The following is a 19,351-nucleotide window of genomic DNA, read 5'->3' as shown; positions in this document are numbered from 1 at the left end:
TCGTGAGGATCATGGAAGTCCCAGGTCCCAACTTGACCTTCTCTGACATGACCCTGGTGTGGGCATGGGGAATACCTCATTATAGCCAAGACAGGATGGAGTCTAGGTTCCCCACTCGGCCTTTGCTGGAATAGGTAGAGGTGGCGCCGCAGTTTTTTCTGTGTTCTTTGGCTAGAGTAGAGCAGTTATTGTCAAATAGTTTTCCATTTTGCTTATCTGCCTTACTTAAGGTCCTTTGGCTTGAGCGAGTTGGTTTTTGGGGGTCTTTTTAGGTCAACACCTGTTTGTGTTTCTGGGTTGCCAGCTTCTTCAGCTTCAAGTCTTGAATATAAGGGTGAAAAAAGAAAACCCAAGGAACTCACCACCATGTCATTCCTTGTGTCGTGAAGTCAGTTGGTTAGCTTTCTTTTCTCTACTTTTCAGAGTCTTTTTATATTTGTTTTATACATAATGCCTAGAGTTTTTAGTTGTTTTTAGTTGGAGGAATAGGGAAAAGTACATTCCATTTTCCTGGAAGCACAATTCTTAAGACTTAAAAAAAAAAATCACTGTTTCAGGACTTATGCTTCCCCTATTCAATCAAAACCAAATTTCATATTGTATTTCACTCTAGAAACAGAAATCTCACGTTTCTATTCCCAGAGGTTTAACAATAAATCCTTTAGCCTTTTTCCATTCCTCAAACTGATATTTCCCTATTCTGACTTTAATAAATGCTTTCATCAATTGGCAGTTGATCAGATGGTTTATGTGACCTGATAGGGTGGCACAGAACCTCTTTTCAAACTGACAGAATATTCAAAGCCTTTACTCTTTCCACCAGTAAAGCTGCTTTGTAAATGCCAGATTCTTTTAAAATTGTGTTGCTTGCAAGTGCATGTATTATTCATCTGACTGAGGTATCCCACACTGTCAAGGGGGAAAATTGCAAGAATCTATCTCTGAGCTTCCCTTTGATGCTGTGAGAAGATTCAAAATGAGCGGACTGGAAGGTGATTGTATTTTTCCTTTACCTTCTGGTTAAACTGACAATATCTGCTTCATGCTTCATATTACCATATGACATGTCACCCAGGAGGATGACCCTGAGAGCTTGAGTCACCCAAAAAAAGAAAAGCTAGTTGTGTGATCCAAGTGTCACAGAGGAGATACTGATGCTGACCAATGGCCGCACACATTTCTCTAGCTCTGCACATGATGCTTTCTGAATAGGACAACAAGCATCTTATTTCATAAGGTAGCAACAGCAGCAGAAACTGAAATATGCCTAGATATGCTCTTTCCAGTACACAATTTACAAGGCTAGATCTTAAATAAGATAGAATTCTACAAAGGTAAGACTAAAAAGACTTGAGAAGTCACTGCATCATAGCCCCCTTCCCCCTCCGGCCATTCTATAAGTAATAGTGGCCCAAGCTAACTAGTGGCAAAACTAAGACATGCTTTGACAGCTGACTTTCATCCAGTATTCTTTTATACACACCATATGGTCACCAATGATGACTTTTAAAATGCTGGTTGATTATTTTGCATTAGAGCAGAAAATTATCAATCTACCATAGAAGTACAATCTATGTGAACTTTGAGAACTGATTCCCTTAAGAGTCAGGATTTTGATGACTAAGTCATTCAAAAACACCAAGGAGCTGCAAGAAATAGGCAGTGATTCATTCAGTGGGTAGCACTGTTCCTTGTGATGGTCTACTCCCAAGTCTTCTGTATTGTCAGCTGAAAAGTGAGCCAAACCTAGGCCTCTCTGAGGTCTCCACAAATCACAGAGTATAGCATAAGTAGACTTGTCTTCCAAAGTAGGTCCTAGTTGGGCAAAAGTTCTACGACTGCTTTCTGATTCCATTTTAAAGAATGACCCCTAGCTGACCTATATTCTCCTGAAAGCTTAAAATGGATGTGGTTTCCAACTTCCTTTGCTATCCTAAACTGCATTGCTCTCTGAACAGCTGTTTAAAAAGCTGTAGATTCTATACAGGGTAATGAGTACTAGTAGTTCACACAATAGCTGCTTATGTATTTAAATATAACCTACATACATATGAAGGTTTCAATATGAGTTTGTATAACCTAGATATATTTTATGAAACATATTTGATATTAAAAGACACTTTAGTTTGTTATTTTCTGTTAGAAAAAAATAAAGAGGAATGTGAAATAATGTCATGGGAATGCAAGAGATTAAATATTATTCTAATAATTATATTTTCTGAACCTTAAATCAGGGCACGTAGTAAAGAAATGTAATAAGTAAAACCTGAACTCTCAAAGATACAGATTTTAGAAATGTCAGAGACTTGAGGAAACTAAGATCTCATAACAAGATCCATTAATTCCTCAAAATCCTTATTTATGGGAATGACCAAAATTGTCCTCTTAATTTTTACCTTGATTATTTAAAAATCTTTTATATCTATCAGATCTTAGATTTTGCAAATATCTGATAATCATTCAAGTCTAATAAAAAGCAACAAATTAATACTGATTAATGTGAGAAAAGGAGTTTATCCAATAGATAATAAAGAGCCAGTGAGGGGTTTTAATACAAGGTGTTGTGAGACATTTCTCCATGGGTTGCTCTCGCTTCTGTACATTTTCTGAGTAAAGCCATTGATAGCTTTTGTCCCCCAAGTACCTTTTCAAGGGCGTTTGTATGGTAAACAGCCTTGGAATATGGAGAAAGTATCTCCTTTCAGGGCAGAGGTAAGATTTGTTTGCTGTCCAGGATAATAAAGACAGTTTCCCTCCAGGGTTAAGGTTGGGTAGATTTACCAACAGACTTTTTGGAAAACTGAGAGTTCCATAACCTGATTGATATTCTTAAGATGTAATGTGTACTCACAGTGAGCACAGCATTCCATTGGGCATCTCCCCATGGAACTTGGGGGGCAAGGGGAACTGAAGAGAATATTCAATGTAATAAAGTCCTTTGTCTCTGACCCAGGAGCCTCATGTCATCTGCTAGTAACTATGGCAAACTAACTTAATAGCTTGGAAGCAAAGTAAAATCTCAGACTCAATCACTGTTCTTGACAAAAGGTGACGTTGTCAACGTTCATACATTTCCGCCATTCTTAGCTATGACGTCTATGTTAGTGATTCAAACTGAGTGGCTCTGTAAGGAATCCTAAGGAAGACCATGACTAGCCAGAGAAATGGGATTAAAAATTATGCGAATGGTCTACTTCTTAGTCAATTACGGTAATATATTTTAACTGAAGACACTGTCCCATGTTCTCATCAAAGCAGTGTATAAATGTGAGAGTGCCACTGTTGGTGGTCTTGGAAGGTAATGAGACGGGCATTACCCAGCTAAGTGCTGCCATGAGCACAACAATTATATCCTCTGCTTTCCCAAACTCTGGGTGTTCTTTCAGCGGCTTACAGCACTCATTGACATTTCCTGACCAGGACTATAATTTTATGTTGCCATTATGGTTCTTCTACCCTGAACGTTAAACTTTTCTAAACACAGCTAGTAAGACATATCAAAGCATGGTGGCTTACCATTAAAACACTAAACTTAAATTCAAGAAAACTGAGCCCTACCTTGTTGTCCCTGGCATCATCAGATGTGGACACACTTCTCTGTTCCTTAAAATAATGGAGGTTTAAGTGTAAGGGTAAATGCAGAGGGGGAACAGTTGAGTATAGACAGATAATGGAAATGAATAAACTACTTGGCATCTCAGAGGAAATGCTTGAGCTGTGCTGTCAATATGGAGCCACACATATGGCTGTGAAGCACCTGAAGTGTGGCTACTCCAAGTTGCCACATGCTCTACATATGAAAAATACACACTGGATTTTGAAAACTGAGTGCAAAGCAAAATGTAACTACTCATCAATACATTTTATATTGAATACATGTTGAAATGATAATATTTTGGATAACTTGTATTAAATAAAATAGTTTTTAAAAATAATTTTACTTGTTTTTTTAATCTTTTTTTCATGGCTACTGGAAAATTTAAAGATTACCTCTGATTTTTGTGTATACTATTTCCATCAGACAGTGCTGTGCTAGACTATTCCTTGTCATCTACCTTAATGACATGAATGGAGTGGGCCTATAAGGAATCTTAGGGCTGACCCAGTAGCTATAAACCAAATGGTGTCAACTGTCACACACTAGATGAAAGAATTAAACCAGTTGAAGGCCTGTAAATGGACCACAGGTTTCTTGAAAGCAAAGGTCATGTATTGTCATATCCTTTTCTTTTCCCTAGCGACATGATCAGTCCCCCAATTAGCTCAATTATTTTTTACCAGTTGAATGAGCTATAAGGCAATATAGGAAAAAGAAATACTGCAAGTGGAACAATTCAGTACATGAAGAGATTGTACATATTAATTCTGAACAGGATACCTGTGTATCATTTTTCTTAGCAGTCATTTATATTCTTCGTTTAAGAATGCAGCCTTACAGTGCAATTTATCTTCCAACAGGTCTCACTGCCTCTAGAGATCTAGGCTGGAAATGCTTATTTTCCTAACGCATATCTTCTTTTAGAACACACAGAGCAGTCATGGGGGTTAATTAAAGTGGGAATCATTTGGGCACAGGTGAGTAAGTTAGTAGATACACAGGCCATGGAATTTTCAAATTATCTGAAGATCATGGCCTTAAAAAAGCATTCAATATTTTGTGTGTACAGAGACAAAGAAAGTCCTAACAGAGAGGACAAAGCCAGCAGAATCTCCATGATGTCTTTGTGCTGCTTCCATTTATTACTTTATCTGCTTGTAGGGAGTGATACAGTGCACAGGGAGAGATGTCCCCCAAATGTAAGGTCCATGGCCATTAGCACTTATACATGTTGCAACAGAAATGAATGTCTGGTATATGAGACTGACAGGGATACAGGAACCAGTGGTATTCTAAGACGTATAAAGCATTCTTTGCGTGTTCTTTATTAGGTGCAACTAATACTGATGCTGGTAGATGAAGGATGATTGCCATATATCTCTTATAACTAACATATGTTGTGTACTTACTCTGTGCTAGGTAATGTATACTATAAATTACAGAAACTTTGGAGGGGAGATGTTATCTTTGTTTTATAATTAAAAATAAACTAAGTTTGAGAGAGTTACCCAGGGACATCATAATGCTTGTCAGTGGAAGAGTCAGAACTTGAACCCAAGTGTAGTCTAACTCCAAAACCCATCTCTTTCTAGTAAACTAATGCCACCTCCTCTATAATGTAACAATGGCATTATTATGATAAGGTAGGGGAAAAAAACAGAGTTTTAGCGGCCTTACTAATTTCCTGTCTTTCCTGCCTTCCTCCATCTCTCATCTCTTCCTCCTTCCCTTTCCCTGTTGTCACCCCCTTCCTCACACTCTTTTTCTTTCTCTCTGTAACAACTTTTCCTCTCTTTTCTTCGTTCCACCTATTTTTCCTCTCCTCTTTTCCAGTTTTTACTACCTAAGCTGCAGTCCTGCCAATGCCCTTGGAGAGCCTTGCTATGTGATAGCCTGGCTACTGGAGAAATACAAAGGCATTTGTAATAGCTGAAGAAGCAAATTGAGCCCAAAGTTTCTTTAGATTTGAAGATAATTCTTCCACCAAATACCACAAACATTCCACTAGCTTAGAGTTGTAGAACGGTAGGGCTGGAAGGGAACTTCCTGCTTACCTAGCCTGATACCCTCATTGTATACCAGAGGGAACTCCAGCCAAGGGCGGCTAAGAGGCTGCCCATGGTGACCAAGGTTGATGGGGAAGCCAGAACTGGGATTCTGGAATTCTTATTTTAGTTTCTAGGAAGGTGCATGGACAATTAAGTAGGAATGTGAATATGCAAACCTACTGACTCACATTGAGTGAGGCCAGAAAAGGTGAAGTTCATTTCCTCTACATAAAGTTGTTGAGAAGATAAGCGAGATAATGCCTGTAAAAGTGCTTAGAGCTCTTAAAGAGAGAGGACTGGTTTCAATGTGGGAAAATACTTACTGCTTGAGTATTAAAGAACCACATTTCACAGCTTTAAGCCAAACCTGAAGAAGGGGACTGTTGGAACTGTAGACCATTTAATGCTTTTGAAATCAGATGATAAGACCTCTCTTTATATATAATAAGTGAGTACTGAATGGATGCCAAGGAGATGTCTGCTTTATCATCATTTCTGTTCAATAAAAAAGCTTTTCTAGGTAAGTATATAAGGTACTGCCTGGACCCCTGCAGATACAATAGACAGAACCCAATCTTTCTCTTTCTCTGATTCCCCAGCTGACCCTAAAAGAAAGTTTATTGCTGCAATCAAATCTGATTCACATTAGGTTCATCCTTTTATTCCAGTGTGTACTTTAATTGAGGGAAGTAGCTCATTTTAGAAGAAAGATGCCTGGACTAAGAGACAGAAGTGGATCTTACACTTGGTTGCAACTCTAATAAACCAAGTGATTTGTGCAAAGGTAGAACCACTTGCTTCTCTACTTTCTCATCTGTAAAATGCAGATAATATTGGCGTCAATCTTCAAAAGTAAATAATAACTGAGGTAATATACATGTATTAGTTTGCACAGAATCTGGGACATTGTAAGGTTCCATAAATAGTAGCTATTATTATTGTTTTTATTTGGATAAAAGTTTTTAAGGTGTTAGAATTTAGGCTGTCAACATTTCTGCCTTTAAAAAAAAAGCCTCAGAAAATTGTGTTTATCACTCAGCAGATCAAAGCCCTGTGAACTGAAATTGTGTTTCACAAGAACAGATTGATGCCTCACACACAGATGTCTTTCCCATCCCCAAACCAACAGGGTAAAATGTTTTACAGATTGGATGTTTGGCACAGAGCAGAATTCTGAAATAAAACTCCTATTGTTTTTCCTTCTTTCTTTCTCTTTTTTTTATTTTTTAAGTACTGACAGAGAATTGCAACTTTGGTTATTTATTTTCTTCCACGTGAAGAAAAAAAAGAGCACATCTGTTTGCAATAGTGGATTGAAAGGTTTAAAAATAAACATGCTTTAAAGAAAAGAAACAAAACTTTGTTGGCACTCTAAATCCAATCGACACAGGAAAATGTTTATTCTAGAGATGTTTGGCTTCTTTCAAAAAAGAAAAAAAGAGCAAATAATGTAGAATTATACAGTTCTAGTTAAGTGGTTCACCACATAAAAATGTGTTATTTTTACTCATCTGGTAAATAGTTTTAACTGTGACATAATGTCTTAACATTTACATTTCAATGCTGAATATACTCTGCATCCGTCATTTTCTCTAAGAAGAGACTGATGAGATATAAAAATGATTTCTTTACTTTCATAATCTGAAATTAGAAAGCAAAAAGCCAAAGTACAAGTAAGGTATCTGTAATTTGTGTTGGCTGTGATCTTAGGAAATTCAGTTGCCCAACTCTGATGAAAAGTGCTATATTTAGATATGTATTTTGGATTTTTCACTTCATATAAAAAATAAAAATTATCCATTGTAAAACAGGCTTACAAATACTGCTGTGACCATTTCACAGAGAAGGGAACAATCCTGCCAAATTAACATGGCAGTTGTCTCTTGGGAAGCCCAGATAAACTAAGATTAGGGCGGGGACAGTGGCTGGGGAGTGATTAAGGTTGACAAGTAAAAAGGAGCTTAGAGGAACTGGAATAGAAAACAGATGGAGTTGATAAATATGGAAGGGCTGCTGGGGTATCTTGAAAGACAAACCTTGGTTGCTCAGAGGTAGATGAGCCAGAAAATCCTTGAAAACAAGCTACTGAAAGGAATTTGTCCAGGCAGAAAGGAGCCCAGGAAAGGGAAGTTGGGTTAAAGAGGATTTCTGTAGGTGAGAACACAGGCTTGCTCGTTACAATCCATATCCTAAAAGGACACTCACGGGAAAAACAGCAGTGTCTGGACTCTCGGTGAGCCCTGGAATTAAAACAGACTATTCCATTTGGATCAAAGATGTACCTGAAATGTTAAACTGGAATTAATCTAAATAACTGATTAACATTTTAAACAAATGAATACTTGAATGTACTTTGAACCTCGGATTTTTACAATTAAGTAACTAGTATTCAACATGCCTGAGAACACAAAGCCTTCATCTTGTAGCAGGATACCTGAGAAAATCTTTAAATAGCCCTTGGCATTGCCTAATATTCCAACCCTTCCACCTTCTTCACCAACCAAAATTTATGGGCGTCACATTTCCTTGATCTTGCAAATGATAAAGAAGATACTTAAAAATACTACTTATGAAACTGTGCCCCATAGAGTTAACAGAAGCTTATAACCAATTAAAATTCTTAAGCTTGTCTTACGGAATAGATAAGGGAACAGCTTGTTAAAACCCCGTTGCGTGTAAACGGACGTCATTGATTAAGTTTGCTTTAGTTATTTTTTCTTTTTTCCTCTCTTTAATGGCATACCTTCCAGCTTCACGAAGCTCAGTTGTTTCACAAGAACATGGAGTCAGCTTCTGCCCACTGCGAGGGGCTAAGGCTGGTTGGGACCACCGACCCTAAAACTGGTCCTGTTCAGGTGTCCCAGGATGGCTTGTCTCTGTCAGAGGACCGGAGTTGGAACGGAAGACTCCCACCTCGGCTCACGCTACTCGCCTCCATTTTGAATGTGAGGAACACTAACTGAGATGCACCTGTGCAGAACACTGATTACCTCACCGTTTTCTGTGCCTCCAATCACCTTTCCCAGTTCCTAAGAACAGCCTACTTATCCCATAAAGAGCCCAACCCCCTTGCCTTCTGGTAGGCAGATTTAAGACTTGTTCTGTCTTGACCAATTTGTGAATAAATTCTTCCTTGGCTTCTTCTCAGTGTCTTTTGGGGGATCTTCCTTTTAAACGTGATGGATAAGTATTTGAATTCTTCAGGACTTTGTGTTACCATCTTTCTCATCTCTCTCTAGGATTCCTCCCAGATGCTCTCCAGCCACTGCCATGGCTTCATTTATGATTACAATTTTACATCTTCCATCCAGACCCCTCTTCTGAGTCTCTAGTACATGTACTCAATTATCAACATATCTACTCTAATTAAATGGTCTAACAACATTCTCAGGATTTTTACTTTGATTCCCACTTAGGAAATGGCACCGGCATTTAACTGCTTACTGATGCCAGACACCTGGGTGTTGGCTTTGTGACCTCTTCTCCATATTTACCCAATCACCAAGGCCTGTTAAGAATCTTCCAATATAGACCTTGAATCTGTCAATTTTTTCTCTATAGCTGATGCTGCTTCCCTAACCCAAGTTAACAACATTTCTTATGCTGATTTTAAGAATCTCTTAAATGGTATAACGTCACCTTTTCTTTTTTTTTTTTTTCTGCTTCCAGTCTATTCTCCAGATGGTTATTAGAAAGCTTTTTTAAAAAGATAAATCTAATCTTATTAGTCTGCCACTTAAAAGTCTATGTCTCCTCCTGGCTCTTAGATGACAGTTCTATTAGATTTGGTATAAAACTAACAATCCTTGTTGTAGTTCTAAAGCCCTGAGTGACCTCTTCCTAGTTTACCTTGCAGGACTCATATCCTGAAAAATCTTCTGCTTTCTCACTAGTGCTTCACCCTTGGGGATCAATTTTTGATTGTTTGAATCTCTGGGTTCTTCTTGCATTAAGGCAATGGCTCATGTTTAACCCTCTGCTTCCACCTTTTTTTTTAAAAAAGCAGTAAGGATCTTGGCTAAGACGGTAGAAGATTTTCTAAGGAATTTTGAGTATTTTCATTTTACTTTTTCTTTTTTCTTAATATCAACACTTTTCAGGATATTTTCTGAAAAAGTTGAGAATTTGATGAGTTCATACAATGAGACGGATTAGGACTGACATAATAAGGACATGTGAGACAGAATTGCCCAGAACTTGTTCGTTTTCCTTTAAGTTGGGATTTTTTCCCCCTCCAAAATCCTCCTGTTCTCCTTTAACAGAGAATTGGAGCCAATTCTGAGATTTTAATCCAAACACTTATAGTTACACAGGAACTAGAAAAAAGCATTTCAAAATTCAAGAAAGAAGAATGTCTTTTATTTGCTTCCTAGACTTTGATGACTCAGGCAGAATTTTGTATTAAAAAAGAAATTTAAAGGTCACGTTTAGCATTCAGATATAACAGGGCAATTGCTCTCTTTACGGATACTTTTCAACAAACATTTGAACTAAAACTTCGTGCTTAAAATTTTCTATTAAATTCTGATGGCAATTTTCATATAAGTGAGAGACTGATAACTTTTTTGGTTTTGTTTTTCATGTTTTTTTTTTTTTTTAATTTACAAGATTTCCAGGAAATGTCAGACCCTTGTCCTTCTCATTTGTTAGTCTGCCCCAGGGTAGATTTTTTATTCTTTAAATATTCATCAGCTTAGAATGTTAAGAAAATTACTCATAGCTTCTTGGAAAGTGTGGTTTCTCCCCCCCCCTTCATTCTCAGATACTGCCAAGAATTCTTGGGAAGTGCCTGCTGTAGCCAGACTGACCCTAATGCAGGCCCATTTTCTCCTGTGGTCTCACATTCTCAATAGTTTAAGACAAGTTTATCCACTTTCAGCCCAGTACCTGATACCAAGCTGAGGAGTATAACTTTTTATGTACTTACTGTAAGTAAGAGGAACAGCAGCCTGATATACTTGAGACTTTTAAGGAACACCTTCATTTGGATTTATGGCAATATATTTTCTTACATGGCTTGTTCAGCACACTCTGTAGAGTGCCAGGCCTCAAGGCAAAGCCCCAGTTCCATCCGCGGTCACCGTGCCTGGAGCATGGAGGGCCCTTATTGAGATTTCTAAGGCAAACAGTGGGATTTTGTAAAACTCAGAGTTCGCTCTCTTCTCAAGCAGAGGCACACTGAGTCTTCACACGAGAGAGTCTATGATTATCCACAGCAGGGAAATTCCTGGATTTAGATTAGAAAGTGGATTATAAATGGCCTCCAGGCAGGTGAGGAAGCTTTAATCAGTTAGGCCAGATGCTTCCATCTCAGAGGAATAACTGCTGAACAAGTGAGAAAAAGTTCATTTCCCAGGCTAGCCTCTTCTGTGTCATATGAACCTCAATATACGTTTTTTCATTATCTAGTTGTCTAGGGAACATGAATAGTATCAAGGGAATCTGCCAAAGCTAAGCCCAAGAACAAAAGCTTATTTGGCAGCATTGGGTATCATAAACCTAAATTCTTTACCAAAAAAAAAAAAAATAGTTAAAAAATATTTTCTGTGAATTTGTGAATTCAAATGATTTTATAATTACTTTTTCAACATAAAAAATAAGTTTTTAGCCTGGCAAAAGAATCTGTTCTTAAACCAGTGACATACTTTATGTATTTTCTAGAGACATTTTATGAATTTTCAGGCTTTTTCTGGTACACTGTCAGAACTCTAATAAAAACACTAGTGTTCCAGATGTCCCAATATTTGCTTAAAAATTATAAATGGGAAAAAAAGTTACAACGAAGAAAAGAACAATGAAGGCAACTGGTATTTGTATAAAATATTAGTTTCATCTGCCCAAGGCTTCAGAAGATTTCAAAGCCTGCTCTGTGTGCTTGTATGTGTATATTTTGAAACAAAGTTTAAGAATCTGCCTAAGTACAGTAGAAATAATGTTTGTCTTTTTTGAATGTTAAATTACAGTTTTCTGGGAAGAAAACTAGTATATATTTTTTCCACTCACAAACAAAATATCAAAGTTAAGTTTTGCTTTTTCCCTTGACCCTTAACCAAGTGGTAAAATTTTGGGGGTATAATATTTCTCATCCTGAAAGTCAGGTACAATCTTCACAAGGCCTCCTAAACTGGAAGGAAAAGAATAACCAATGTAGTGTGTATTTTATGGCTTTAGTGTAGTGTTTTGTATATTATGTTTTATTTTGTTTTCCCAATTTGTTCTTTAGAGTACAGATTTGCAGTAGATCTGAACTCTAACCACTCCGGTAGTATATGTTAACCACTTGTTAATTATAGAGTAAAATGAAATGAACAGTTGAGAAGCAGTTTTAAAATTAATTCTTAGAATTTAGAATAATAAATCCTTTACTTCATCTCTTAATAGCTAGAGTACACTCTTAAACATACAGATCTCTTTCTCATCCTTTTCTTCTCAGGATTTTCCAGCACTAGACAATAACATACTGGGAAGGAAAAATAGGTTGTATGTTTAGCAAACTAAACCTAGTGAGGTTAAAATTGCTTTAAACATAATTCTGAGAAAAATAAAGTTGTCAGTTTTGAACTACTGAGCATATTCTGCCATCCAGTAGCTGTGTCATCTTGGGCAAGCTACTTAGATTTCTGGGACTTAGTTTTTTCATCTGTGAGTAAGGTGTTGGACTAAATTACTTGTTTGATTTATTTATTTACTTTAACATCTTTATTGGAGTATAATTGCTTTACAGTAACAAAGTGAATCAGCTATACATATACATATATCCCCATATCTCCTCCCTCTTGCATCTCCCTCCTACCCTCCCTATCCCACCCCTCTAGGTGGTCACTAAGCACCGAGCTGATCTCCCTGTGCTATGCGGCTGCTTCCTACTAGCTAGCTATTTTACATTTGGTAGTGTATATATGTCCATACCACTTTCTCACTTCGCCCCAGCTTACCCTTCCCCCTCCCCGTGTCCTCAAGTCCATTCTCTACATCTGCATCTTTATTCCTGTCCTGCCCCTAGGTTCTTCAGGACCATTTTTTTTTTTTTTAGATTCCATATATATGTGTTAGCATATGGTATTTGTTTTTCTCTTTCTGACTTACTTCACTGTGTATGACAGACTCTAGGTTCATCCACCTCACTATAAATAACTCAATTTCATTTTTTATGGCTGAGTAATATTCCATTGTATATACGTGCCACATCTTCTTTATCCATTCATCTGTTGATGGACACTTAGGTTGCTTCCATTTCCTGGCTATTGTAAATAGAGCTGCAACGAACACTGTGGTACATGACTCTTTTTGAATTATGGTTTTCTCAGGGTATATGCCCAGTAGTGGGATTGCTGGGTGGTAAGGCAGTTCTATTTTTAGCTTTTTAAGGAACCTCCGTACTGTTCTCCATAGTGGCTGTATCAATTTACATTCCCACCAACAGTGCAAGAGGGTTCCCTTTTCTCCACACCCTCCCCAGGATTGTTTGTAGATTTTTTGATGATGGCCATTCTGACTGGTGTGAGATGATATCTTATTGTAGTTTTGATTTGCATTTCTCTAATGATTAGTGATGTTGAGCATCCTTTCATGTCTTTGTTGGCAATCTGTATATCTTTGGAGAAATGTTTATTTAGATTTTCTGCCCATTTTTGGATTTGGTTATTTGTTTTTTGATATTGAGCTACATGAGCTGCTTGTAAATTTTGGAGATTAGTCCTTTGTCAGTTGTTTCATTTGCAAATATTTTCTCCCATTCTGAGGGTTGTCTTTTCATTTGCTTATGGTTTCCTTTGCTGTGCAAGTTTTTCAGTTTCATTAGCTTCCATTTGTTTATTTTTGTTTTTATTTCCATTTCTCTAGGAGGTGAGTCAAAAAGGATCTTGCTGTGATTTATGTCATAGAGTGTTCTGCCTATGTTTTCCTCTAAGAGTTTGATAGTGTCTGGCCTTACATTTAGGTCTTTAATCCATTTTGAACTTATTTTTGTGTATGGTGTTAGGGAATGTTCTAATTTCATTCTTTTACATGTAGCTGTCCAGTTTTCCCAGCACCACTTATCGCAGAGGCTGCCTTTTCTCCATTGTATATTCTTGCCTCCTTTATCAAAAATAAGGTGACCATATGTGTGTGGGTTTACCTCTGGTCTTTCTATCCTGTTCCAGTGATAGATATTTCTGTCTTGGTGCCAGTACCATACTGTCTTGATTACTGTAGCTTTGTAGTATAGTCTGAAGTCCAGGAGCCTGATTCCTCAAGATCCATTTTTCTTTCTCAAGATTGCTTTGACTATTCAGAGTCTTTTGTGTTTCCATATACATTGTGAAATTTTTTGTTCTAGTTCTGTGAAAAATGCCAGTGGTAGTTTGAAAGGGATTGCATTGAATCTGTAGATTGCTTTGGGTAGTATAGTCACTTTCACAATGTTGATTAAAACTTTATATCTTCAGGGAAGGAAGCAGAGTATACAGTATACAAGTGACAAAATCAGGAGTTTCATCATTGGGACGATTCCATGAGTTGGGAGGTATGAAATGAAGGTTTTCTTTTTTTTTTATTCTTTCACTTCCCTAATTACTGTGACTTCTGAGGGATTTCTTTGGATTATAATTTGAAAAATACTGGGCCACATAATCTCCAAGAACCTTTGCACCTCTAATATTTTATCATTATAGATGCTGTTCTGGAGGGATTTAAGAATTTAGAATTTTGAGCTCAAGTAGATTTTATAATTTATTTAGTTCAATATCCTCATTTTGAAGATATTATAACTAAGAGACAATCTTACCAAGTTTCCAGAAGGTGTGTTGCTAAACTGGGCACCTTTAAAACACACTGCAGTCAGATGAACCAGAATCAGTTCCCTAGGATAACTGGAGTATGGCTAAGAGTGTCTATGCTCACTTTCTTGCAGAAACTGCCCAAGGTTTTTTCCCAAGATTGTGTTTAGAATTATGTTGAGGTCTTTAACATGGAGGGTAACTCTGAGAAATCTGATTAGACCAGGTGTCTCTCCATAGAAAGAACTGAAGGAAGATTTATCCTGTGGTTTTTCTGAGCTTTTGGCTTTGTTTAGGGGTAAGGGGTTAAGCCTCCAGACTGAACTGGGACCCAAAATAATCTTGAGGCTTTATTATCCAAATCACACTCTATACACATTTGAATAGTTCTTAACAAATGTCATTATCAAAATCATTATTCTGAGTTAAGGGCAGCAATTTTTTTTATTCCGGAATATTCTCTTAATATTTTAGGTCATATTTTTAGGTCTAAGGATGTGGATAACATCTATGTCTTTCCCACAGAGATGTAGGGATAAGAAAATTAGAAAATTTGCCTACAAAATTTTTTGTAAACTATGACCTTGCCAGCGATGTAGTTATATAAATAAAATTATAATCTGAAACAAAAAAAACACCTAAAATTACAAATTTTTGTCTGTTTTTCATGCTCTTCCCTGATTCTTCCCATACCTGGGTCCTTCTTGCCCCAATAATTCCTTCTCAGAGAGGGTTTTCCTGCCCATCTATTTAAATACAGTCCCCTTCCTTAACCCTGTCATTTTCCAACAAATTACTACCTTTATTCATTAAAATCAATTTTCAAATCTAAAGATTCTAAAGTTTTTGCTGACTTGTTTATAATTGTCAGTCCTCACTAGAATTTAAATTCCAAGAAGGCAGAGACCTAGACTTATCTTATACATGATGTGTATACATAATGTGTGCTTTTGGGATGAATAAATGAAGACAGGGAGATGAGAGTGATGAGCTGATTTCCTCAATTATACAAAGCAAGCCAGTATAACAGCTAGACCTAGAACCAGGCTTCCTAGTTTGTAGTCCTCTGCTCATTCTACTATATTATATACTGCTTCTCCTTTGGATATCTATATCTATCTATATGTAGATCAATATCTATGTTTATGTATTTGTGTCTCTATTGACCAGGCAAGCAGCCAAAAACATACACGTTTCCTTTCCAATGAAGCTCTGAAAGAGTACATTCAAGGCTGGCCACCACTTAGTTAAAACAAAACAATTTTAAAAGAAACAAACAAATCTGGAATGAGTTCAGATGAGAAATAAGAGCCTTAAGGGGCTGGAGAGAATGACTTATGAAGAGAGATCAAAAGAATCAGAAGAGCAGAGAAGAGTCTAGTTACTAGATGACTATCTCAGAATGCTGACAAAACACAAAGAACAGAAAAAAATTACCCAGTGTAACATGAAATAGAACAGTACAACACTACTAATCCATATATATAAACACTCTCACAAAACCCTTGCAATATTAGAGGTTTCTTAGCGCCAAATTCATAGTCAATATGAATGTGCTGAAATTGACTGCCACCATTGACACAGAAGAAAGTAACAGAGGCTAAACATAACTTCCGGTATAAAGGCCTTTATTTCCACATTGAATTTTCAAATAGTGTTTAATTTGCAAAGCATCCCCATTCCCTGTAGGGTGCCTCACATAGTAAAAGAGAGCTACTGTAAGTAAGTCTAATGTAAAGAAGAAAAAGAAAACCAAACTAGGCTTAACACCAAGACAATTTTCCTGGAAGTGAATCTACTGAATTGTGAAATAATCCTCTAAGTGAAGTAATTATGCTTAATTTTCAAAAGAAGAAAGTTGGTTCTTATTGTCTTTTTTAAAAAAATTAATTAATTTATTTTTATTTTTGGCTGTGTTGGGTCTTTGTTGCTGTGCGTGGTCTTTATTTGTGGCAAGCGAGGGCTACTCTTCATTGCGGTGCGTGGGCTTCTCATTGTGGTGGCCTCTCTTGTTGTGGAGCACGGGCTGTAGGTGCATGGGCTTCAGTAGTTGTGGCTCATAGGCTCTAGAACACAGGCTCAGTAGTTGTGGCGCACCGGCTTAGTTGCTCCGCGGCATGTGGGATCGTCCCGGACCAGGGCTCGAACCCGTGTGCCCTGCATTGGCAGGCAGATTCTTAACCACTGTGCCACCAGGGAAGTCCCAAGTTCTTAGTGTCTTGAGAACTGTTTACTTCTCAGAATATTTTCAAAAATTTCAAGCCAATGTCTTATTTGAATCAATGAATTCTAACAAGAACTTTTACCTTTCTTAATTCCAAGGATAAAAGGACTTGAAGGGGAAACAATGAAGAGAGTTGGTTTCAAAAATCATTTCCCCTTTTCTAGTAGAGAAGTCCATTGATCTTTTGGGAAGGGAGTGATTAAGTGAAGAAAGACATATATCTTTGATTTAAAAGGTTTAGTCACATTTAATATTTTAAAAATATTATTCATTTTTATTTTTAAAAGATGAAATTAGGGAGATGTATATACTGCAGTGGAATAATCAGGATTGTTAATTTTATGCACATTATTTTCCCTGTACTCCTTATAGAAAGGTACTATAACAACATAGAACCCAATTTATAGATAATTTTCAAAAGAATTTATGAGAGCCATTTAAAAACTATTTTAATTTCAGCCATCCTCTGCTTAAATATTGCCAAACATTTTTAGATGAGGAAACTACAAAATTATAATATTTGAACATCCTAAGAGACTTATTTGAATTATTATTCCATTCACAACTGTTCATTTTAAGAATATTTATTACAAAGAAAAAATAATGTCCTATATGAGTAATTTAGAATAAAATTTTGTTTTGTTTACAGAACATGGTAGACAAGCTAGTGCTTATTCAAGCACTGTCAGTCCTTTTGAACATTCCAATTTCTGCCTCTCATTTTCTCACTTTATTAAAAAAAATAATCAAATAATATTTTTTGGGTGTCTACTCTGTGCTAGCCATTGTTCCAGTTTATTGCTATGTGGCAACCAGCCTCCAGGTTAGTTCCCAATGCTCTTTGCTTCCTGGTATTCACTCCCTAGTGTAGTCCTTCCCACATTGTGTCAGAGTTTGTGACCAAGAGACTATGGCAGAGCAAGTGTGTGACTTCCAAGTTTAAGTCATGAAATACAGGGTCACTTCTGCCTTATTCTCTCTTGGGCCATTTGTTCTGAGTAAGGGCAATAAGGAGGTTTCTCAAGGCATCCAATGGACAGGTCCTTGCAGGAAGAATTAAGTCTTCCTGCAAACAACCAGCACTGACTTGCCAGCTATGAGAGTCAGGTATCTTGGATTGAAGTCTTCCTTGCCCATTGCCCAGTTAAGCATTCAGATGACTACAGTCCAAGCCAGCACTTTGATTGCAGCCTTAATAAGAGAGACCCCCAAACAGAATCACCTATCTAAGCTGCTCCCAAATTCCTGACCCACAAAAACTATGAGAGAAGAAATGTTTATTCTTGTTTTAAGCTATTAAATTATGAGGTAATTTTTTACACAGCACCAGATAATTAACACAGCCTATTTTATCACATGAGAAAAAAATTAATGTGTTAAATAATTACATTTTTTGAAAGACAACAAAGAAAAATATATACTAGAAGGAACTTAGCACATCATCTTATGTCTATATCTGGGGAAAAAAATTAGATTCTCAAACTTTGCAATATTCTTAACAGAAAATAATAGAGTTTCATTATTTAGTTACTGTAAACAATTATCAAAATTAATAGTTCAATGGTTGTTTTGTTATTATTAATAATTTGCTTTGAACGGTATTAAGACTTTAAACAGTCTTAAATAAACAGTATTTTTCAAAGTATTGAAATACATCTCTTAGGTAGTCTAAAAAAGAAATGGAACAAAACAGACAGCAATATTACTTCCCATAAGAGTTGCAATTGATTACAGCCAGACTCTATGAGTAGAATATCAAGGTCTGCTTTCTACTCAATTATTTTCTGTGGGAGGGGATGGGTTAGCAGTAAAACTGATGCAAAAAACAGAGGCAGACTTTCCTAATCAAACATATACTTGTTACTTATTTTGTAAGAGACTATGAAAAATCCCCAAATGGGGCCTGAGTCTCCATATCAGCAACAGATTTTGACTACTGCTTATTAAGTGTAAGTTCTACATAATTTCTTTCTCCTTTCTGAGATAGCCTTGGTGTCTGCAATAAGAGAAAATGTGTAATATCTATACACCCTCTGCTTAAAAATCTTTGTTTAGAAATCACATTGGCTAAGTGTTTAATGTTTCCATAAATGAGTAAGAAGATACTCCTCCTCAGTGTCTCAAATGAGTAATAAAGTTGTTACAGAATGTCCTGTGGAAAGTGGTAAAGGCTTAGAACACCCACTTAGAATGGCCACCTGGTCTAGCTGTCAGATCTCAGCTACATCCTAGTCAACCCCTTTGGCATGCACATTCATCTCTGTATCTCTACATGTTAGGCCTATTTATAAAGAATCCCACCTTGTGGGGAAGGGAGGCAGGGAGAAGCACATCTGGTAATAATGGTTTGGCTAAGTTTTTCATTTAGTCACAAATTTAGAGAGAATCAAGACCTTCTTAACCAGTCTCTGTATTATTGTGTTAATTTCTTCCTCAGTGAAATAAAAAACAGTACTCTTGGGCTTCCCTGGTGGCGCAGTGGTTGAGAGTCTGCCTGCCGATGCAGGGGACATGGGTTCGTGCCCCGGTCCGGGAGGATCCCACGTGCCCCAGAGCGGCTGGGCCCGTGAGCCATGGCCGCTGAGCCTGCGCGTCCGGAGCCTGTGCTCCGCAATGGGAGAGGCCACAACAGTGAGAGGCCTGCGTACCGCAAAAAACAAAACAAAAAAAACAGTACTCTTTCCCTCAGAGCTAACAAGTTACATAACATTTAATTCATTTG

Source organism: Mesoplodon mirus, assembly GCF_964341445.2.
Source record: "Mesoplodon mirus genome assembly, chromosome: 6".
In the NCBI taxonomy this organism is placed as follows: Eukaryota; Metazoa; Chordata; class Mammalia; order Artiodactyla; family Ziphiidae; genus Mesoplodon; species Mesoplodon mirus.
Note: the sequence above shows the minus strand (reverse complement) of the source record.